The 24023-nt window shown below is 41.0% G+C and overlaps 1 protein-coding gene across 3 annotated transcripts in view; it reads right to left on the minus strand.

Annotated features, from left to right (window-relative positions):
- Nucleotides 1-24023, minus strand: part of cdk14 (cyclin dependent kinase 14) — a 207006-nt gene that overhangs the window by 147294 nt on the left and 35689 nt on the right. Inside the window, exon 1 of one of the 3 annotated variants that reach the window (XM_069143465.1) lies at nucleotides 9739-9828. The exons of 1 other annotated variant lie outside the window; for it this stretch is intronic. The gene's annotated coding sequence lies outside the window, so the exon portion shown is untranslated. Of the gene's footprint in view, nucleotides 1-9738; nucleotides 9829-24023 lie in introns of those variants that run through there. One more of the 3 variants, XM_069143468.1, reaches the window with a different exon arrangement.

Here is a 24023-nt window from a genome sequence, read left to right on the forward strand (position 1 = left end):
GGAGCCACACTTTTCTTTTATTTTTTTTTATTTTGTATATCTATATCTCCATATCGATATATATATAGCCTCTTTAATCACTACTTCATACATATATATATATGTATATATATATATATACATATATATATATATACATATATATATACACACACACATGCATGTATATTAAAAACAATTTCTGCTGGAGACCAGGTCGATGAGAGCTGAAGAGAGCGAATCAAAACAATAAAACTATGGGCTGTGAAACCAAAACAAGGAATTGCCACATGCTAAAAGGCTCCATATAGTTGAGTCAGGTGAGAACTTCTTGAGGTTTTTGTACGCGACACCTTTCACATGAAGGTATGTCATTTTACATCCTCGGGCAGTTTTGTTTACGAGGTTGACACAAAGGTTTCATAATAAATAAATAAAGTTATACATGACACTTTTTAAACTGTACACAACACATCCAACAGTTACTGTATATATGAAAGAATGTCTTAAAACAATAAAAACATGTTTATGAAAATTGTCTTTGCCTGCTGTAACTATTCCTTCTGTTCATAATGGAGTTCAAGGTTTTGGGCTCTGGTTGGATTATCTTCAATAATAATAATAAATAAATGTCATTCTCTCTCTTTTTTTCTCACTGACTCTCTGCAAGTCGACAGTAGAGAGATGTGTGTCAAATGTTGAAAGTATGTACGCACTGCCCATTGGAGGATAAATAAGATGTAGCTGGTGAGCAGTTTTAGTCTGGCGAACTAGCAGGCAGTCATGGATGAATATGGCAAAAACTACAATATTAAGGGAGATCGTCTTAAATCGGCCAATGATCCTTTACACTGTGGAAACATCCCTCTACGACAGCAGATTAAAAACCTCACTGGTGGGCACTAAAACCATCGACACGGAAGCTGATTCTCTTCCACCACAGACTCACATCACAACAGGTCTCCTCTGGGTTACAAAGACCTTTTAGTTTGAACAGTTCATCTGGCTGAGATTCAGAAGACACAGTTGATCTAAAGCAGATAATTACTACGAGATGCTGGTGCCACTGAACCTAAATAACTTATAACTTTGTATTTGATGAAAAAATAAATAAATAAAGCCTTGAGCCTCAGGTTGGTTTGGGCATAAGATACAGCAATACCAGTCAAAGTGTATGCGACACAGACAAAACCCTAGTTTTTGTTAAAGTTGATCTAAAGCTAAAATTATGCTGAGCTGATCGAGTTAAACAAAACAAGTGGATATATTCCAGTGTTTGTCTTTTTACAACAAGATTCCCTCTTTGGGTTGTGGTGTCTTCACTCAGGTCAGCGGGGACAAACTGACCCGGTGAACAAAAGGGTGAATTTACTACTAAAAAGACTTTGTAAAGACTTTGGAAGATATGTACTTGCTGGGTTTGTTCCTTTCTGTCAAGCTTTCTTCTTTCGTTCTTCACACAACTTTTCATGTGCAAACCAAATGTCTTCGAAGAAATACTATCTGAAACGCTTAATTGCATATCCAAGCATTTCCATTCAGACCACCTACATAAGCAGGATAAGTTTACACATATCTTGGTCTTTGCCATTAACCTTGACTAACAAGTACCCGTGAATAAGACGTATTCATTTGTAAGTTTTAATATATTGTTGAGGTCATTTTTGTCATGAAAAAGTATAATTTGCTTTTTGGCACACACACCTAGTTTCCTGTATCCTTCAATGCTGTTGGCCTCCCATCAAAGCCAATGTCACATCTCTCTGCAAGTCACTCTCATTAAGTGCTTCAGCAAAATATAATATGCAAATGCTTTTTTTGGTATTTCACTGCTGCAGCTTTTTATAGTTTTGAAAGCCAGCCTTAAGATATTGTGGATCAGTCTTAATTATCATGCATGGTGGAATAAAATATCCCAACCGTCAGCTGATGCCCTAGATAGAGACTCCGCATTCAACAGCAGACAACATTTATAAGTCACGTCTGTTCACCTCATCATTAACGAGTGGCGCATTTTGACCAGAAAGACCAGATTGAACACTGCATCCCACAGAGGAGCTGCTGCTGAATCCTTAAAATGGACAAAAACGATCTCTATTTCTGAGCACACGGCATCATAAATATGTTGTCGAGACCGGCACACTCGACCTTAACATGTCGGTAAACAGAAGACTTTGAGAGCCTGGATTGAGACAAGGTGAGCTGAGCGAGGCGCAACATGCAACGTGGATGCAATAATCAGACACCACACGTGAAACCTGGTTTGTGTTGACAGACAGGGAGAAGTTTTTCACTCATTTAAAATAATTTCCTTAGAGCCACAATTTATAGGTAATTAGAGAAACTGCAGCTGAAGGTAGTGATCAGCAGCGAGTCGTGAAACCGACGTTTGAAATGTAAGCAGTAAAAACCAGACAGGAGTCATGGCTTTCTAACTATTTGGGGATGAGCACTAATACGAAAAATAGTTCTGCATTTATAATGGTCGAAGTAAACAAAACTTCTAATATCGTACATTTTAAAGTTTTCTTGTACAATGCAACTCCTCTTCTAACTTGGCAACAAACATCAGATGTTTTCTATATGATGGCATTAACACCTTACAATTTGCTGGAGAAAGAAAAGCTGGAGTCAAATAACCACGAACCACTTTTCCTTGACCTCGATGGAAAACGTGACGAGATCAAGGAAAGATGTGATGAAGAAATGATGAAGACAACCGTGGTTGCTGAGACAATCCGACTACACGTATACGTAGGAGGCGGACGGTATAGACATGAGTCTGCCTAGTTAAACTACTAAGATTACTACTAAAAGCACATCTTAGATTATTCTCCCCAGTGTTCTTGTAGACTATATAACCCATAAGACAATAATAGGCCCCAAATATCTGCTGTCTGTGTAGGGTTAGGAAATAACCTTTTAATCATTATGTATAAATTACTGTCTATGTGTGATGCTCATATATTTTTTTTCTTAAAACAAAGCAACTTATGGTATCATAATCGGTTTTCATTGTTACTTACATTTTGGTGGTAAGGCTACTTTATTGATTATCGAGTTTTCTGTAGTTACTGGAACATATCCATACACACAATAATGTCATCTATAACAAAAGGCCACATAGAGACTGTAAAACAGAAAAATGTCCACTATAAAAAACTTGACAAATATTTGAACTTTCATGAGTCTTTTACTTTTATCCTCACAGCTGTGATGGACCTTAAGATTCACTTGAGGACAAACACCATATAATCTTGTCTCCATATTGGAGATGATTTATTTTTAGTAATTAATAAAGTTACCACTGTTGTACAATCTGTGCACAACTCTCTTGGTTTAATGGCGCTCGTATAAATCCAGCTGCTGTTTGATGCTGCAGGTATTTAACAAACTCAGAGAAAAGACATTTGTGAATGTCTAATGCGTCACATTAAATGTTGCTGCCGCAAGGAATTGTGGGACGGTATTCTCTCTAGTGTACCCGAAGCTGAAGGAGATAAGAAAGGAAAATGTGAAGCACCTTTCTGTGGCATTTAGAGAATTCGAACAGCTTTTATCTTGGCTGCCACTTAAGGTACTTCCGCGTCTGCACTCAGTTAGTTATCTTCCATAACTGATGTTCGATCACAACCGATATACTGTGCACAAGGAAATAAAGGAACTCATCTGTTGCACCTGTTAGGGTCGATGAACCAGTGTGAACTTGCTGGTTTAATTTGGTCCAAAGAGGAAGAGGAAGTTTGGAGAACTTCAGCATGATGTAACCTCAGAGATTTGGCCTGAGTGAAGATGTGGAAAAAGAAACCCCACAGAATTCATGACATCACTCCTTGAAGAAATGTTTATGGACAAGCATCTTCCTGGACCACTTACAGTGGACCAACATCAACAATAAGCTTGAGAATTATCATTGTAAGACTGCACAGGTATCTGGTCAAGAAAGACATTTTGAAAGTAGCAATGATTCATTTACTTTAAGGGGATAAATGTAAATATATTCCTTGAAACTGCTAATAGAAGAGCTCAGTTTAAAGATCCGATGAAACAGCTGAAACCATCTTTCAGGAAATAAAAAAAACAAAACAGTATGGACCCGTTAAAAGCACGAGGAATTGCTTGATGGTTTGACTGCAGAAAGGTCAAACGAAAGGTGACAACTCAAATGACTAAATTGAACAATAGAATCAAAAAAAATAATAAAGTGTATTAAGAATGATATAATGTGGACCGAAGGAGAATGAAAATCTAACAAACATAAAGCACCTTGTGTTAATTAGGTCAAGTCAAGTTTACATAATTGCCTTGTCCACTTGAGAGAGGATTCTAAGTCTGATAAGAGTTATATGAGGTTTCCCAGCATGAACTTTTTGGAAAAAAAATAAATAATAATCTATTAAAGTAAACAAGTGGTGACATGCTGTGATATTCTGCAAATTCGCTGTTTTCAAGAGACTCTCGATTTGACTAGCAGTCACTTATATACAACACTATATAAAAAAAATGTTGTAAATTTAATATTGACAGATATGATAAGATCAACACGGATAATACCAAATATATTCTAAAAGATTTGAGTGAATACTTCGCATTTTTCATGCAGTATCTAATTGCGTGCGTTAAAGAATCTGCATCGAATAGACGACAAACATTGGCTTTAATTAAATGTCAAAGTGAACAAAAACACTTATCCAGTATAGTGAAATGAGGTGCGGAAACAATGTTGAGGAGTGTGCAGAAGTAAATTACCCACACTTGAAGCGCCCAAAGAAATTCATTTATTAACAACATATATAAACTGCATCGGGAGCTTTCAGTGTAAATAATTTACTTTCCAATCATTAATTTAATACCCTTAGCTGCCCTGCACATGTTGCCCGAATACTTTGTCCATAAATGACATAGTCTCACATTCTGTGGCGTTACATAGCTGGCTAGATTACTAAACCAGATGAATAGGAGAAAAGGCTTCAGAATTGTTACCTCTTTGTGAGTAACTTAATCGCAATTCATTTGTAGTTAACCTGAGTGCCTTTTGTATTTCATGGCTGAGATTGGCTGCTGCGTCATGACGCACTCAAGCAGTCTGATTCGCATTCAATTCAATAGACAACAGTCAACTAAATTATTTATGATTGACCGAATTAAAAGGTTGCATTCAAAAAATCGTGTTTGAATTATTTATGAAAGTCAGATTAAATACATAGGATATCCTAAGGACCTGTCTGGGGGGTTTGGATAGCACCTTGGACCTCGTTTGAACTGGTAGAGGCACAAGCACAATTTCACCTTAAAGTTGACACCACAATGACAACGTATGGGCGCATCTTTACCAACACACCACTCGTTACGATGTTCCATCCGGAGCGGCGTATGTTGAACCATGAAAATAGCAACTGGCCACAAGCACAGAAAAAAGCCCATTGCACTGTACCAAAACGCAAATGCGCCTGAATCTGCGCCTAAACCAACTTTGCACAAGAATAGGGCCCCTTATCTCGAGTTCGAGAGAAGCTGCACAGTTCAAACCCAGTGACCAGTGCCAACCGCTCTGTTCTCCCAGAGCCAAGGAGGGTTCTGTGGACCAGTAAATGTCCTGGAATAGTGTTCTGGTCACTCAGCCAGGCCTTCCACCCCCTGATTGTTATGGCCAGGCATTGCCTTTGATTGGGATGCTGGAGAATAGAAAGTGCAGACATATAAATGACTAAACTGGCCGGCTTCCCAGCAGTTCCGGCTTGAGGAGAGCGCACAGTCACTCAGGAGAATGGCGGTGACGTGGACAGCTCCTTGCCTCACCCTACATCCCTCCGACTTCTCTCCTTACCGGCCCTGGCAGCCTCTACTGTCACTCATCTTCCACCATTGTCATATAAGGTTGTGAAACCAGAGCCAGGAGAGCACCGCATGAGAATGAAAATACTTCAATAAGCAGAGCAACTTTTCACTTTATTATAATGCAGAAGTGCTGGTGCCAATTTTCTCATTCCGTCTCCCTCAAGACAAGTGCTGCTCTGAAGATTCATTACAGCTTCTGGATACACCATTAAGCTGGAAAAGCATCAGAATGAGTTCTCACCACTTAAGTTTGATTTGATACTGTGTTTATTTCAAAGCTGTTTCAAACTACAGTGCCGCATCAGTCAAAGGTTGTGGTGTTGTCGTGCCTGACATGATTTATTTCTGCAGTATTTCAGCCGAGTATTCAGACAATCTACTGCAATAAATATACACATTGTGATAGAGTAGGTGGCAGTATGTGGCTTTAAAGTAGGTTGGTGATCCACCAATAACTCAAAAGAAGAAGAAGAAGTAACGTAAGGCTCGTCGGCTACCTTTTCATGCCGTTTTTAAGTTGATTATGAATTTATTCATCAGTAAGAGTTAAGTGTTATTTCATGGATAACATCCTGAAGAGTCATTTTGATGAATTGGTGATTTTTGGTACATCGTTGGAATGTGCTGATCTGGCTTATGACAGGAATACTTCTGTTGCACGCCCTGTTAAGTTATTTAATGCTACATTAACGTTCTTAATGATCCTCAAAAGTGCAATTTCATTTCATGAATAGATAGTTACATAGCTGGATTATTTGGGAGAGACCTCCAAATTGGTGAGTAAAGTAACAGTTTTTCCTCCCCGTCTAATTGTCTCATATCGTGGACAATGAGCTGATAGTGATGCATCAGAGATGGGACAGAGTCTTCAACTTCTGCAGAGAGAAATACACTGAAAACAGGTCACTCTTGGCTTGAATACCACTTGTAAGTTCCAACTCCAGACAACACAAAGGCTTACCCCACATTTTCTAACTATATCACTGGAATAATGTGTTAAAGGATTGTTCATGGAGTGAAGGATCCAGTTCATCCACCAGATGAACTGGAGAAGAAAACATTGTGATCTATCTTTTGTACAAACGTCTATGACATCCAATTGTTGGACTGAAGTGGTAGAACCAGTGACGGTGCTGGGCATAGAGCCACACTTTTAGCATGGTTAAAAATGGAAACCTGCTGTGGAAACCATTAGTATGCCATGCTGTGTAGTGAAACAGAAATTTAAAGACCAGTTCCATGTCTCTGTATCACCGCATGAAATCAGCCTAACAAAAAGGCATTAATGGATGTGGATTTCAGGTCTAATTGGGCATTCACTGTTGACTCATTAGGACAAGTGCCACTTAAGCAAACACCTTAATTTGGTAGCCACTTGATATGAATCGCACCACATGCCACTGACTGCATCTCTGGGGATTTGCATCTGAATAAAAGCACCGTGTGTTTCAGAGGCCTGTGTGTTGGTCAGTGATGCTCTCTGTCCTGACCTTTCTCTCCAGAAGTCAGCACAAACAGGTCTGACACTCCGGATATATTTAATGCACAGTTATTGGTAGTAAAGTCTCCACATCACAACATGCTTTAAGTGTTTTAAGTAGGGAATAGTACTTAAAACTAAGTGGGGCTACAACCACAGAGGAAGATAATCTGTGCTTTCAACCATTTCCTGTTTGTTTACAGCCTCACGAAGCCTTCCTCCCAGAGATCAGTTCACGATAATCACTATTTGATTACAGTCTGGAAAATACCCACTGCAACAGATTCAGCATGGAGCTCCAAACCTGAGCAATTCCTCAACAATGGTTAGTGTCAGATCAGTGGCTCCCAACCTCCCTGGTTTAACTGACCACGGGTCAAATAGTCGTACCATATCTCTACTGCGATGAGGGATCGTAGGTAGACAAGAGGCCCTGTTCAACTGAGAAGACTCAGCCACATAACTTTGTTTTAAACATGAATAAACACTTCCACATTTTGTTACTGGTAGCCCACGGAGCTGCTTACTCAGGGAACAAAGCTTTCCACAAGCCACAGGGTTTTTGTTTTACACTGACCAGGACTCCCTGCAGAAGGTGCAACATAATCTTTCTATGAAATAAAACGTGCATTTTCTTGCCTCAATGTACTGACATGCTTTTGTGGAACAGCTTTGAAGTCATTTTCCAGAAAACCACTGTTTTCAAGCTCAACGGTAAGATACCGTGTTCCTCCAGTCAGGTGTATGAAGGGCTCATGTTGACAGACACAGGAAATACCTCAGTAGGCTTCAGACTCAGTGTTTGGCAGACTATCAAACAGCATCTGAAATCTGAATGATACCCTCCTAAACACGCAATGTGACATCACAATCACTTCAATTAGCAAGTGCGCAGGCGTACAGAGGAGAGAAAGTAGCCAGCATTTATCCTTTAGACAACTACTTTGTTTTCAGAAATCACAAATGCCTTCTTGGAGAAACCGTCCATAAGTATGTCCCCTTATTCCTATTGATATGATTCATCTATCAATACTGCAAAGGCACACAAAATACACAGAGTTCTTGAAGGGAGCTCAGCAAGTATGACGACCCACCTTCCAGTGCTGCCATTCAGAGGAGATATAAAGACTGATGCCTGTGGCCAACACTTTATACACTTCGCCCTTGGGGGAAGAATCGTGACAACTGTTGTAAAGCCATCTTAAAATAATATCGGTTCCACAGAAATACTCGCTGCTTCTTGCCTGGCCGCAGTGAGAAAAGTGAACATTGTGGGCAGGAGTTTCAAGGCTACCGATGTGCCTGTAGAACCGAGTCTAAACACAGAGGACGGGACCTTTACTTTGGTTTATTTTTGGCATTTACTGAAGCAAGCTTTGGATTTGAAAAGCCTTCCTCGTGTATCCATTAAGAGGACACTATTCTAGACTTGGCTCTGTATGCTGACAACACTTATCCTCTCTCGAACACATGACACCCTGATACTGCTTTTCCCCTCCTCTCGTTTCACCCCTGCTTCATTACTCTCTCTCTGTTCTTCCTCACAGCTTGGCCTGCTGTCTTCCTGAGGATCTGCATACGGCCCTGCAGAAAGCCTCGCTGCGCGTCCACAAGACGCTGCCACAGATGGTAAATGGCCTGTCTCCGTGTCTCTCCCTCGTCCTCCCCACAGTGCCCAAATTCCATCCCTCTGGGCTCGGAAAAAGAGAAGCGGGCTGCAAAATTCGCCTGAAGTGGGACGACATATTGTAGAGTGAGCAGAAAAATGCTGCAGCGGAGCATCCCGTCCATTAGACCGGGACACATCAGCACCCATTTCACCACCACAACGGAAATACTACCTATTAGCACAGTGGGGCTGACAGTGGTGGTGGTGGTGGTAGTGTGGGAGGGGGGGGGGGGGGGGGGGGGTGTTAAGGGGGGCTGATGTTGTTTCAGTCAGAAGGCAACATTCAGACTTTGTTGCAGACACACACACATACACAGACACACAAAACCTGCTTTGTCCTTCTTCCCGCTACTTCCTTTCCATCCCAGAGTCTCTCGTCACATCCTCCCCATGGAGACGCACTGACACTCAGGTGGATCAGCCACTTTCAGGCTGTCACGTTAGCATAAGAAGCCATCATCCCCCCCGTTTAAACAAACACACACACACACACACACACACACACACGTCCATATAACCTGCACGCACAAAATTCCAATCAACATCTGCCCCAGAAACGCACATTTGCCAACATGCCTGCACATCTTCACATCGCCTCGTACAGTATGACGTGTGTGTGGCATGTCTGGGGAATACTATTCACGCTCATCCACACACACGCACACACGCTAACAGAAGGGATGTCTCCAAAGAAAGGGAGGAAGAAAGGGGGGAGTCGGGGAGGAGAAGGGATGCAGGACAAAATAAGCACCAATCTCAGTCTTCCTCTTACCTTCCAGGAGGAAACAGCTCACCTGGATGCCTCTGAAGAGCAGACAGAACGCATTCAGGCCAAGCTCTCTCCCTGCAAACAGCTCAAAACATCTCCCTCCCTCCCTCCCTCTCTCGCTCTCTCTCTCTCTCTCTCTCTCTTCCTTTCTCTCTCTATCTATCTCTCTCCCATCCGCTCCCTTTGCAAGCTGGAAATGATGAGATTGTACTACGAGCAGAGGGGGGAGTGAAATCGGAGGCGGCGGAGGATATTAGGAGGCTGCGTTGTTTCTGGCCGGCTGCCCCGAGAGGCTGTGAGCTCGTGGCTCATGAGGGACGGGGGCGGAGGTGGAGGGGGGTGAGCGATGGGTGCGATGCAGAAGATGGGAGAGAAAAAGGCTGCCTGCGAGGACATCCTGAAACCCTAGAGGACCCCCACTCTGCTCGGAGATGGTACAGCCCAGAGGAGTTTAAGGAAGCAAGCAGTGTCTCCAGCAGCAGCAGCTAGTGGTGATGCAGCCGCGACGTGAACGTGTGTGTGAAGCTGAGCTGAGCTAGGCTAAGTGAAGATGAGCTGTGTTGGTTACTGGGCTACAGCACCTCAGATGAAATGTGACACCTGGGTGTCTGGCTGGCCAAAAGCATTCACTGTCATTATGAGATGCTGAGATAAGATGGGTAGCGTAAGAAACAGACAGATAACTTCATTAAACCCTCATCTTCAGACAAAATCTCATTCTGGGAGGAAAATAATATTTTTTTAATAGATGGAGAATGTGGCATTATTCCAGAAATGAAAACAAAGAGCAATAATTTCTTCACAAAGAGTCTTCAGCTCTCCATAAGCTTCCAGCCGCTTCAGGCCAATGATTCACGGCAAATATTCTAAATAAAAACATTAAAACCACATAATCTGTTTCAGTGTCTCAAAAATTCAAAGAAGGATGTTCTGTCACATGACCACCGAAATGGAAGGCCTCGCCGCAAAATATTCAAACTGGTGAGAAAAAACAAAGTACAAAAATAAGAAGCAAAAACATGAACATCTTGTAACAGTGGTGCAGGTTAAAGTCTGGGGTATACGAGACAGTAAGTCAGTTCTGGTCGTCAACATAATGCCCCACTAATTTTGTAGCATCTCTGATATTGCGATATGTGCTCACTGTCAGCAGAGTTGAGCACCTACTGATCGTTATCCAAGGAGAGTCACAGGAGATGAGCTGAAATAACTTTAAAGGATCTGCTGATAACATCTTAGCGCCAGATACCATGAATCCTCAGGTTAAAAAATATATATGGGGAGTGACTGTGTATATATATTTTTATCATTTTAAACTCAAACTGAAACAGTTTTTAAAGAGTCTTAGTCTTGGAGCCACAAATGATCCATGGCTCCTTTTTTTAGATGCTGCGTTTTGTATCAATTTGTCTTAGATAAGAATTTCTTGTTAAGTTTTGTGTTTTGATTGCATATATACCTATTGTTGAGTAAAAAACTTGAAATGTCTTTTGCGTACGTGTTATGAGTTGTTGAGTTTTCTGTACAACAACAACAACAACAACAAAAAACAGTAAATGTAACAAAAACAGTTTTTTTTTTCTGTTCCATTTCCATATCCCATCAGGATGTTTCCTATTTTCCTCAGAGGTTCTCACCAGTTTTAGTTACTCTTACATTTTTATGTTGTCCATCATAAATGTACCTGCAGTGTCTCTGTTTTGTTCCTCCTATTACAGTATATATGTAAGTGACAATGGGAGCAGCGAACTATTGACCTCGGTCCTGCCTCATGATACCCACGAGGCATCACCATGGTAACCTATTCCTCTTGCTCCGCAGGTCGAGCTCAGAGGATCACAGCATTGCCTTCATATAAATGGATGAATTTGTTTTTGAAATAAATATTCCATTTAATACTGAAATAAGACGTTGTAGAGAGCAGCGGGTTTGGTCGCCCAGTGTGGCTTTAAAACATGCATTTAAACAAACAGCGTCTGATTATGATATACTGAAGAAACTGATGCTACTTACAGTAAATTATATTAACTGCTCTGAAGTTTTGTTCACTGGATTCCCGACAGTGCAGCCTGTTTCATTCATATTCCATCACTGCAGCTCTCGTATACATTTTAATGAACAGACAATCTTTTTACAGACTCAGTTCTTATGTAACACCCACTCTGCTTCCATATTTAATATGCCGTTTAAATAACAAATGGGACCATTCTCTATTAAAAACATTTAAAATTACAGGGATATGGCACATGAGCACAAAAAATGAATATATAATGTCGTCAGGTTCCTGAAAATGCATTTATCCATCTGTATTTTAACCTTTTTAGAATATTGATATTGACTGCAGATTGTTTTTTCTATGCAAAGCATATTTTGTTTCTGCACTAAATACTACACAGTGAACCTTTAAAGAATTTGCTGTAATGTATTTTGAGGTCTTGTAGAGTCCGGTGGGTCGGAGGTGTTTTAGTGCCACGAAAAGGGTTACAGCATATTAAGCAGGTGGTCATGATATAAACTTGGTCGTGTTGCCATCACCACAACACAACTCCTCAGTATGTTTATTACCAATCTCAGAGTCCATCAGCTATCTGTCTGATAATAACATATCCTCTCGGGGCAACGGGCAATATTCCTCAGGAGGTTCAGGTGCGGCCAATAAAAACTAAATTTTGTCACACAAAAGCTGATGAGATTCTATTTCGGCCAATGCCTTCAACCTCTTTTGGTTTCCAAACTGACTGTTTACCTGCATCATCCAACAAAAGCACACTCAAACGTGATTGGTCAGTTCTACTACGAGTGAACAGCAGGCGGAAACCAGAACCAAACTCATGTCACAATACCTACAGATTCTGCATTCAAATGCCGATATCTGTTTATGGAGGTTAAACAGGGAACCTTTCCGGTGCAGTAACACCACAGACTGTATATAAAAGTGGACGTAGCTTCTGGCTCTAAAAAATGAGGCAGATGCAGAAGTGCCTTAAGCTGCAATACCAGCAAGTGCCACTAAACTTCAAAAACCTGTGTTTTTGGGGGCGTGTGACAGACCTGTGATGCAGTCAGGTTACAGCTATCGGTGGGCGGGACTTAGTATCGTCGGGTTTCCAATCAGATCAGTCAGATCCACCGCTCGCTCCTCCCCCAGCTCGTCCAAATATGGTCACTTCCTGCTCCAAACCGCTCCGAACTAGCAAGATGGTGACAGATAGAATCTGAACTGGAGGCTTCATAACGTTCACAAACCAACGGGTGACGTCACTGCTGGTTGCCGCTTGAGTAACACTACAAACAGAAGACAATGTAATTTATCTTAGCAACCACTAGGTGGAGACGGATAAATGCACCAATAAATAATGTGTGTGAAAGTGAGACTTCAAGAGCACCACAGGAACGACTGCTTAAAATCACTGACTCACTGGTAATCATTTCAAACACGACTGGTTGTAGGAGTGGTGAAGCAGCAGTGTGCGTCCCAAAGAGCATTTTTAGTGAGTAAACCTCCATAACCTGTTTCTTAAATCCATCATTCCTGTCAGCGGCCGCTGGGGAAGAAGCTGCCTACAAAATCATGTCATGCTCCATCGCACTGCAAAATACAAATCATCAGATAGCACACACTTTTCCTTTGTTCCCTCATCATTCCCCACCGACACACACACACACACACACACACACACACACACACACAATTTTTTTTTTCCTGCTCCGTCTTTCTCTCTTGTCATGGATGACCTTGACTGACAGGCTTGTTGCTACAGGAACCACATTGTGTCTATTGTGTGGTAGTGAGGCAGGAAGGTGTGAAATCCACAATAACATTTCTCAGATTGGATCTAAACCAGAGTCGATTTCCAACGAACTGCAGACCGCAATCAGTTAAAACCACACAAACTGCCGACCAGGTTATTTGCATTTTAACAGGATTTAAGCCTGTAAACATACACACACACACACATTCACACAAATATACACATTCAGGTTAGATGTGTGCAGCGGAGTTGCAGAGTAGTAGCAGGAGGGGAAAAAGCCTTTGGGTCATTCATTATTCAGTGTTGCACACAAATCAGCCTTCAGAAGCAGATAAACACACACACACACACACACACACACACACACACACACACACACACACACACACACACACACACACACACGTACTGTATACAGGTCAGGGGAGTGGTAGGGGGAGGGGGTGGATCAGTGGGCGGGGGGTCTATCAGGGGTAAGGGTAGGAGGTGAGGCAGGGCAGAGAGACAACAAACAGTCTGAGCTAGATAGAGATGTTATGGTCCACATGGAGCCAAAACAGGGTCTGAAATACCAACTCGGTATCACGGCAAAGCGTAAAATGGACACACCGGTCCACTACAGCCAAACGTGAGATAGCCACGCTTTGGCCTCCCCAGGCGTGACAGTTTCACATTTTGTAAGCGTGAATCTTACAGGCATGTAAAAGAAAAGTAATGAAGGATCATGTGACCAAGTACAAAGAACATTATACGGCAGTATAAGAACGCAGGAGGGATGGCTTGGTTGCATGAATCAGAGACTGCCAGCGTGAGGCAGAGGTTTGTTTCCTAACCCCAACCATGTGTTTAACCTAAAAGTTTCATTTTCCAATAAATCACATGGCTGCATGAATGCAGTCGGTTTAATTTTCATCCACTACAGCAAATTGTGAAACTGACACGCCTAGAGAGACCAAAGCGTGTCTATTTCACGTTTTGCTGAAGTTGACCAGCGTGTCTATTTCGCACTATACACACTCAGCTCACTTGTAAAAGGAGGAAGTTCATGAGGTTCCAAAGAAAGAAAAATATTCCCTGCAGGATAAAAGCAGTGCCGTATCATATTGCCTACGACCTACCGGTAAAATTCCTCCGCATGATAACAAATAATTATTCCACAAAATTGACAAACTGTGTGACATCTTTTCATTTGTAATGGAGCTAAAAGCGCAAGTTCAATCAGGAAAACCGTCTTTATGCTTCATACTTCCTTGGTTCATTCTCGCCACTTCTTCTAATCACCTGACTGGGCGTTTTGGGTAAACCTACCTATCAAACTTCGGCACCATCTCAATCGGCCAATCACCCCCCATTGCTGTCAAACTTCTCTTTTCCACATCAACCGTCAAGTCTGGGTGACCCACTGCGACCCTCCTCCACCTCGAGTCTTCATACCCAGCGGTCAACGGCACCACCAAACCTACCCAATGCTTATTGTTGCGTCTTCCTTCTCTCTGCTCTCCCCACCCGGTTGAGGCAGATACCTCCGAGCCTGGTTCTGTCGGAGGTTTCTTCTCGTAAAAGGGAGTTTTTTTTCCTTCCAGGTTGCTCGTGGCAATTTCCAGATTTTTTTTTTTTTTTCTCTATATTATATAAAATGTATTTTCATTCCATTTCCACTACCACCAGTGACTAAACCCCAAGGGAGTGGTTTTTTTTCCCCCTGTAGCCACTCTCCCCCCTTAAAATTGATGCCATCACAATGGGGTCTAATCGCCAAAGACTCACATCCTTCACGCTTCTATCTATACCTTAGCTTTTCAATGAAATTCTATCTATTTACTCAACTTACGATAGACCCAGCATGGTGGAAGGTAAAGCTCACACACTGAAAGAGTCTGAGGACGAGTCCATTCTGAAAGAAAGAAGCTTCCTGTGTCTGGCTGCATATCACGTGAAGATGACGAGGAGAAACAGGTGAGCATGAAAACAGACTGTGGAGCTAGCCCTAAAACTGATGTAAACCAAATGAAGCTTTAAATCAACTGCTAGTGGACTTCTCAATTGTTTCTTTCTCAAATCATAGTTTTGGTCTAAATGTAAATTTCAGTGTTTTATAAAAGTTAACTATCGCTGCAATGTTCCTCCCAAATCTACAATCACACTGTAAAAACCACAAATATTACAGCATCAAAAATCAAGGGATCTGGACATGGAATGTATTTTCACCTCGCGCCAGAAACTCATGTTCCAGTGACAAATAAGTAACGTTGCATCTTTTTAAAATCAAATGAATGACAGAGCGGTGAAGCACAGCTGGGTCGGTGGATTCTGTTCTGCTGTCACAGAGCTACGTCAGCCTGATAATAGGATTCAGCTGAGTCGCATGATCCTCGAGGCCAACTCCTGATCCACATCCATGACCTCAAATAACTGATGAATTTCTCTGACCGACATATTAAAACATTATTTTAGCCTGTGAAATCCACCGGTGGGTCCAAACACATGCAACATAACCAGAGCTTTAAACAGGAACTACAGCTTGTTCTGCTAAAGATCCAAACATGAACAGAGTTGCTGAATCACAAGACAAATTGGTTACATTATCAGTCAAGTTAAACAGCTGGTGGTGTGAATTCTCCAGTCAGGTATTAAACTACTGCAGAAGAGGAGGGTGAAACATGATGATGTAATTAAAAGAACTGCAGTCAAACCTCAAACTGTATAGAGGAAAACATAATGAAACACAACATTTCTGTTAGTTTTATATACTAATGTAAGAAAGGGAAGTTTCCTAATCGCTTCACATATCTGATGTTTTCATCTATGTCTCTTCAGTGGTGACGAAACGACATTGAAGTCACATGCTTCATGTGTCATCACTTCTTCTCTTTTTTGTTAATTTTATTGAATTTAAGGTTTGTTCAATTATTTGCATTCCCAGAGTTTTAAGCACAAATTGAAAAAATACAGACTGTAAGTAAAGATGGATGTAGACGGTGACATCACTAATTGGTTTGCATTGGAGCCGAATAGAAGCATAAGGATTATTATTATTGGCTTTATGGTGGAATCTCTTCCAAACATGAGAAGTGATGTAAGTCAGGGGACTGATGCTTAAACCCGATTGGAGCTCAGAGCTAACGTATGCTGCGTCAGGAATAAAATAGATATTGGGCAGGAAGCATTGCACACGTTCTGCTGAACGTTGAAATTAAATATAAAGTGCATGAAAATAGGAAACCACGAATAAAATAAACACACATTTACTTCCTGAAATAAACTGCACATCAGAATCCTCTGAGATTAATTAATTATAGAATAATTACAGTGAACCCAAACCTGATTAAAACAAGCTAACAAACAGAAATAAGTTAGCGCCTTCTCCACCAACAAATGAGGACAAAATAACAGTTATTACTACACACAACTGAGTCATAAAAACATGCATCCAACTCCGGTTCACTGCCACATCCAAACACCTTGTCAATCAGTCCAGACCAGGCGTGTCAATCAAGCCTGAACATACCTCTCTGAGGCCTAATATCTATATAAGTAGGGATTCATAGAGTGAATTTATCTGCCATTCTTAATGACATTATTTTAATGCTTTGAAGCTCCCTCAGAGGAACTGCATGATGGGAATTCAGATTAAAAAAAACCCATCAAAAAACGTGAAACACTGATTGCCGCTGTACAGTCAAACTTACAGTTACAGGAAGGTCTTCACTGATTTAAGATCAGTTTTGTGTCAGCAGACACACAAACTGCAGAGAAGCTGGATGTTATTCCAGAAGTTGAACCTGAACTGGAAGAGTGCAGAGTGAGATCAGAGTGTCAGCGTGCGCCTCAGGTGGTTATTCAAACGAGTCAACTGTGCTGAAACTCAGGTGAGTTTCAGCACAGTTGACTCAGCTCATGCTGCCTACGTGTTATAATTGGCTGCACGGGAACAGACACACATGTTGCGAAACACATTTCTTCACCGAGTGTGTAAACGAAGCCACAGAGAATGCAGGGAGGACTGTTGAGGCCTGTTGCTAACCTTCAATCCTCCCTTCAGAGAAAAGAAACTAAAGAAACTAAACAAACCAAACACCTACCTCTCGGAGAAAAGTGCCAATCGATTGACAGGAGCAGAAGCGAATAATCCCGCAGAAGCACCATATCCACTTAACGCTGGCCATGACGGAGAGCTGAATGACCTAGAGAGGACGAGGCACACAGCTGCTGTTCTCTGCACTCCAGCTGTTTATATGGGTTTCCGTGTCTGTGCGTGTTTGTGCTTGTGCATGTGGACAAATGTTCTGTGATATTCACACCCATGCCAGGCCTAAATTCCCCTTGAACTCGGACAGAGCATCTGCGTGCCGTCTTTCTCTCCCACTGTGTGCATGAGGATTTAGGATCCTGTCGATGCCTCTGGCTTCGCTCCAGGAAGAAAGAGAGGCTCCACGCTGCCCCTGCATCACTCTGTCATTGTTATTCTGCGGTGCACTTCACATTGGCCGCCACCTCTGGGCCCCTGCAGATCAATACAGACACTAAGGCACAGCAAATTAGAAATGAGACTGCTTATTGGAAAACATTTTGTCTCTCGAGCCCAGCCGTGCAATTAATTTAGGACTAATTCATAAAACAATAGGTTCGCCCGAGGAGATGAGACTTTTTCATAGCGGTGGTCAAACAGCTCGTCAGGCGTCTGTTTGCTCGCTGTGAGGGATAAACCGCAGCTTTGTGCATTGCAATGCAAATCAGCAGAATGATACAACACGCATGCATGAAACAGACAGGGCTGCAGCAGAATTTAAAGAAGCGCTGTAATCCCCATTCATCACTAAGCACACTGCTCCAGGCCCTCAGATTAACGCTCACATTATACTGTCTTGAACCTGCACAATGTGCCAGAGTCTCCGAGCGGCTGCTGCTGCAGGAGTGCGACTCCTAAAGCTGGATTGACCTTGGCTTGACTCGAAACTTAACATAGAAGCGCAGCTTTTTACAGTTAAGTAAAGGAGGATACTCGGCTGAGGGGCGATGATGCCAACCAAACCACATGCTGGGGTTTAGAGGAGCGTCACTGTAAGGAGGGGTGCTGAGGGGACGGTAAGAGCTGCTGTACATGAGACCAATGTAAAGGGCTGCTGTGTGTTGTTAATGCTGTAAGTGATGACATACTGACAGCAACGTGTCGACAGCATTGAGGCTCAGCTCGGCCAGCAGATGGCAATGAGTCTCCTACAGGTTGTTAAAAAAAAAAGGCCTCCAAATCCTCAGACACATCCATGTATCGTAAAGTTCAACATTAAAACCCTGCTGCTCTTTATTCTTCTTCTAATCTGTCAGTGACGCAAACCAACATTTGGATAATATCTGATAGCCAACACATACTGCACATACCAGAAGGACAGAAGCTTGTGGACAGAAATTAGAGTGAATAGGAGTCTCTTAACAAATGTTCATTTCTTCATTAAAGAGTTCCAAGATTTGCTTGGACAGTAATATAGCGCCTCACTAGCCCTCATCATTATATACTATACAATACTACACTATACAGTATTATACCATATAGTACAATAGCCTGTTAAGGATTCTGTGTTCTTGTCAGATTATCAACAGCATCTAAAATCCACTTTGAGGTTGCTGAATCAACAATATCTCTAACTGTTAGTAAAACTAGCAGCAGGTGTCCAGAGGTGTGAAGCTCTGCAGGGTTTGAACTTCTGACTCATTTACTTTTTTCATTTTTCACACAACAACTGCTTCCGTCACTTTATATCACCATGAAAGCCTCCGAGGACAGACAATCTGAATTTAGTTGCCGTTACACTGAAATCTGTGAAGCCATAGATCGGTGTGGAGGAGCTGGGCCCGAGACAGAACACAGCCAGACAGGAAGTGATCAACAGAGCTGCATTATAGGCTCAAATATGGAATACTGACTACAGAGAGATTACTAACAGAAACTGTATTCAATGTGGTGCTCAGTCTGTGTGTCACATTGGCTGCACCATCACCACCTCAAACCATACAGTGAAAAAGGAAAAAATATCTGGAATCATCAACATTAGTAGCGTAACAGTACACAGGATTGATTCACAGGTCTTTATGTCGACTATTTTGTTTGAGAGTTTGTTTGTTTTTGGTACATTTTTATCAGCGAAAATGAAAAATGCCAAAAAGTGACATTTCTGTGATATATATTTTTTAAATATTAAACATTTAAAAGCCTGCAATTGACTACACATCAGACTTAAACAGTTACAGCATTCAAATGCTGCTCACTGTCAATAAGAAACGACTTGTTCACTCTCAAGTATAAAATATATGAAATAAAAACTGTCCGTTAAGCCGAGTGAAATGAACCATTAAAGCCAGCAGTGTGATTTTGTGTCCTGTTGATCCACCCGTTCAGTGTCAGCAGAGAAGTTTCAACCTCTGCACAACTTTCAAGACAGACCCTGCGAGCAGGATGTAGCTGACAGACAAGAGCTGGTGAGCCGGCAGACGTTTCAGCTGGAACTCCAACTACACAATATTTTATTTCACGAGTACAGAGACGTAAATACACTTCTGACTGTATTTGTTTAAATCAACGTGTACAGAACTGGAGAAATCTCATCCTGAGGCCGTGAACAGTCTTCACCCGAGCACACACATCAGCTACTCTACCGTTTCACCAAGATGGTTTGTGATGTTGGTCCGTAGAAAACTATTTAGTTTCGTTATTTTATTTTTCTGCCGGAGAAAGACTCGCTTCCAAGTTAATGGCTGAATACATATCTAAAATATTTAAGTTCAAAATTAATCCTGACAACAATAATTGGAATCATATCGTATCGTGAATTTGCCAGATTCCACTCCCGATTGTGCAATGGTTTGTACTATAACAGTATTAATACAGTAAGGAGGACACAGAGTCATCCGTCCAGTGTAATGAGTCCTGATGATAATGTGACAAATCACAGTCCTATGATCCTCTGCTATTTTACAGACCATTTTTGTTCTCAGGATTTGGGAGGGAGCATGGACAAATTCATGAGGGATGACATCATCACTGACCCACCCTGCAACAGCTCAGAAAGACTTTTTACTAACAACCCAACAGTTTTTTTTTTTAACTTGAAGGTTGGTGGATCAATGTCCGTATCAGCTGTCATCAATGCTCTCCAGTTATAAGAAAAGGAAGTTCAGTCAGACAGCCTGGTCTGGACCTTCTGTCTGCTGTCATGCCTTTAAACCAGAACACTGCTTAATACGAGAGCAGGCTCTTATTGTGAAGGCCAGTTTGGGGCAGCTTGGTTCACATTTTTGTGGCTCCAACAATTCTACTTGTTTGAAATCTGCAGCCATAGATACAAAAAAATATGTTTGTAAGATCAAGCTGATAAAAGTAAGAGCAGGGTTACACACTCACAATAATGTGTGCAGTTCTGCTGTGACCATGGAGGATTTACTGAAGAAGACTTCAGCAACATCTGCAGTAAATACCTCTTGGTCTCCAGTAATATGAAAGTCAATGAAATATATATATTTTTTTTGTTCTTCTAAGGCATTAATGTTAATTTATATTTTCAAGTTTAGGATAAGTTCAGCTCTGAACCTGGGCACAGACATGTCTAAGGCCCACCATCCCTCCTGAACAGAGGCAAGACACCCAAACTGATCCACGTCCTTTTTTTCAGTTTCATTTGGAGTCTCTTTCTGCAGATTTCTGAGGTCGTTTTACAACTCTTTGCATCTCTTTGAGGTTGGCCTCAAATGTTTGTTTACATTCTGCCAAACTGGTGCCATCAGAAGCCGAATTAGCTATCAGCAGTTCTACATTGAACCCATGGATGTACAGATACGACCACATGAAGAAAAACTAAAACAAATCTTATGATTCTCTTTTTTTCATTGGTCCATAAATGTCAGTGGTTTATGGACTGTATTCGTGCTTATTCTCATTCTGTTTTAGTTTGTCCTGCTGATTGTCTATTTTAGATTCTAACCTGTAGTTTCACAGTTTAATATACTGTCCAGAATAATGGTAGGGGACATATTTTATATTCCACCTCCATCTGTATTATTAGTGTCCTCTGAATGGGGCTTAAAACTAACAATAATGAAATTACCAAAATGTGCTTAAAAAGAGCGGCAACCATCAGTGACGTCACCCGTTGGTCTGTTAACGGCCGTTATGAAGCCTCCAGTTCAGATTCTGTCCATCACCTTGACTTTAGCTCACAACACCGAAATTATTTTATTGACTTGAATTTCATGAGAAGTTGAATGGGAGTCTATGGAGCCGGAGGCTTTTTGGAGTTAACCTCTAGTGGCACTCTGTGGTATTGCAGCTTAAGACATCAGCCTAATTTTTCAGACCCTGAAGCTACGTTCACTTTGATATAAAGTCAATGGATAAAAAGTAGTAGCAATTCTTCTTTGAAGTTAAGAAATATAAACTCAATTTTCAAGACCCCAATCAAGCGGACAAAAGTTAACAGCTCATCGGTCCAAAAATGTCCAGCACCTAAAAACAGAATAAATGTAGGGAACCATCTAAAATTGCCAGCGGAGAAAAATAACTAAATGATACATTATCTCTTCTCCTCATTCCAGTTGTAGAAGGAGAAGCTAAGCCTGCCTGACTGGGATAGTACCCGGCTCTGTGCTGCCCTGCATCTCAAACAGCTCTCCATCTGAGAGGAAGAAGCCTCGGATCGTCTGGCTTTGGTAGTGGTAAACTGTTGAATGACAAAGTGCTTTATCTGGAGCTCGATAAGGGAAGGTTGCAGCCTCCTGCAGATAGCACCGCAGCCACTGGGGATGAAAGACATCTTTTGTTGCCAACCTAGATTCAGCAAGGGAGCCTGTCAACAAAGCAGCTTTCTGCAGCAGAAAAAAAAAAAAAAAAAGTCGTATGACTGCTGCACTCGTCTGTGGGCTCATTGTGCTGGTTTTGATGGGCACAAGTTGATTTTGTTGGGCTTACGAAAAGTATTTAACAATTACAGTGAGCTGAGTGTACTCATACCACATGGTTCAAACACAGCGTGTCCATTAATACAGATGATTTTGTGTAAATATTATTATTCACCTTGATGTCTGCGGTGATAAAAAAAATAGTGTTTCTTAAATTTAGTGTTTTTTTCATGCTTTTTACCATCGAACCCAAAAACATGTTATCTTTGTGTTTGACGAACAGCATCGTTCTCCGGTGTTTTAACAAAGCAATCCAGAGAACTTCTCGAGGACACTGAACAGAAGGAACCACGTTTCCTCTATTCGTGGTTGTCCCTCTTGTTCACCAAAAGTCCCGGCAGTCAGTGGAGAATTTAAACATCACTACTTGTGAAAACTATGTGATGGTCAATTAATTATGAAACTACAAGCAGCTGCAGGTTCGCTTCGCTTGACACAAAGAAAATGTGGGGAAGCAGCTCGCCTTGCTAGTTTGGAAGGTCACAAAATTCACCTCCCTGCAAATCACTTATTAATATTATATCTCATCTGAACTGGTAGAAAAACCCAGAAGTGTGTTGCTTTACAGTGGATGGACTCTTTCTGCTCCAGTTATGATTCAAAACTGTGGACCAGCAAAAAAATAAATAATATATATATATATATATATATATATATTTTTTTTTTTTTTTTTAACTTCGCTTTTAATCAGGTTTGTAAATTGTTTTTTATTTGAATAATTTTTTTTGCTTATTTTTATTTTTAACGATTAATTACATATTGTTTATATTATTTTTGTCTTAACTTCTGTAATTGCTTAGCGTATTACTGTTGATTGATTATTTCCAGAGCATGAGTTAATTCTGGCATCAGATATTGTTTCAGTGTTTTGATGAAAATGTTAATTTGATTTAGTCAAATACATTTTTTGTTAGTTGTAGTCAACAGAACCTACATAACCATATTTCTATATCCTGAACATAATTTAGACAGAGCGCCATTATTAATCCTGGAATTCTTTTCTTCTGACATTAACATGAAATGAACTTTAGCGGTATATCCACATCAACCGATGATGTTACATGAGCTTTCCTTTTCATAAATGTGATGCATGTCCGTTGCTCCGTTGTTTTGTTGCTGCTTCTTGTCTAATTGTCGGTGTGATTCAAAGAGTAATTTTAGTTCAAAGATCTGTTTCTATCAATACCCAATAATGTCATGTAACATAAGTGATAACGGCAGGACAACAAACAGATAAATCCACTGAGCGTGAGCCGTGTTAGGCGGCAGAGGAAACTGCATTGTGATTCCAGAGATGCTGAATGAGAATTTGCATTAAAACACTAATTAAGTCATTTGCCATTTCATCCATCTTGAACATTGATAATATTTTTTGGGACAAAAAAATGAAAACATTTTGTCATAGTGCTAATTTTTAACTGTTATTTTTTATTAGGCTATAGTTTAATTTTCACTGTATAAAATGTTTTATACAATCAAATGTTTTTTCTGCCCTATAACTTTTATTGACAAAAATCATGACGTACAGAGTTGTTGACGTAGTGATTGATACTTTTGTTAAAACGGGGCTGAAATCAAAGTTGATGAGAT

The sequence above is a fragment of the Embiotoca jacksoni genome, unplaced genomic scaffold (genome assembly GCF_022577435.1).
Source record: "Embiotoca jacksoni isolate LCO1_2020_lvr unplaced genomic scaffold, fEmbJac1.0.p SCAF_11, whole genome shotgun sequence".
NCBI lineage: Eukaryota > Metazoa > Chordata > Actinopteri > Embiotocidae > Embiotoca > Embiotoca jacksoni.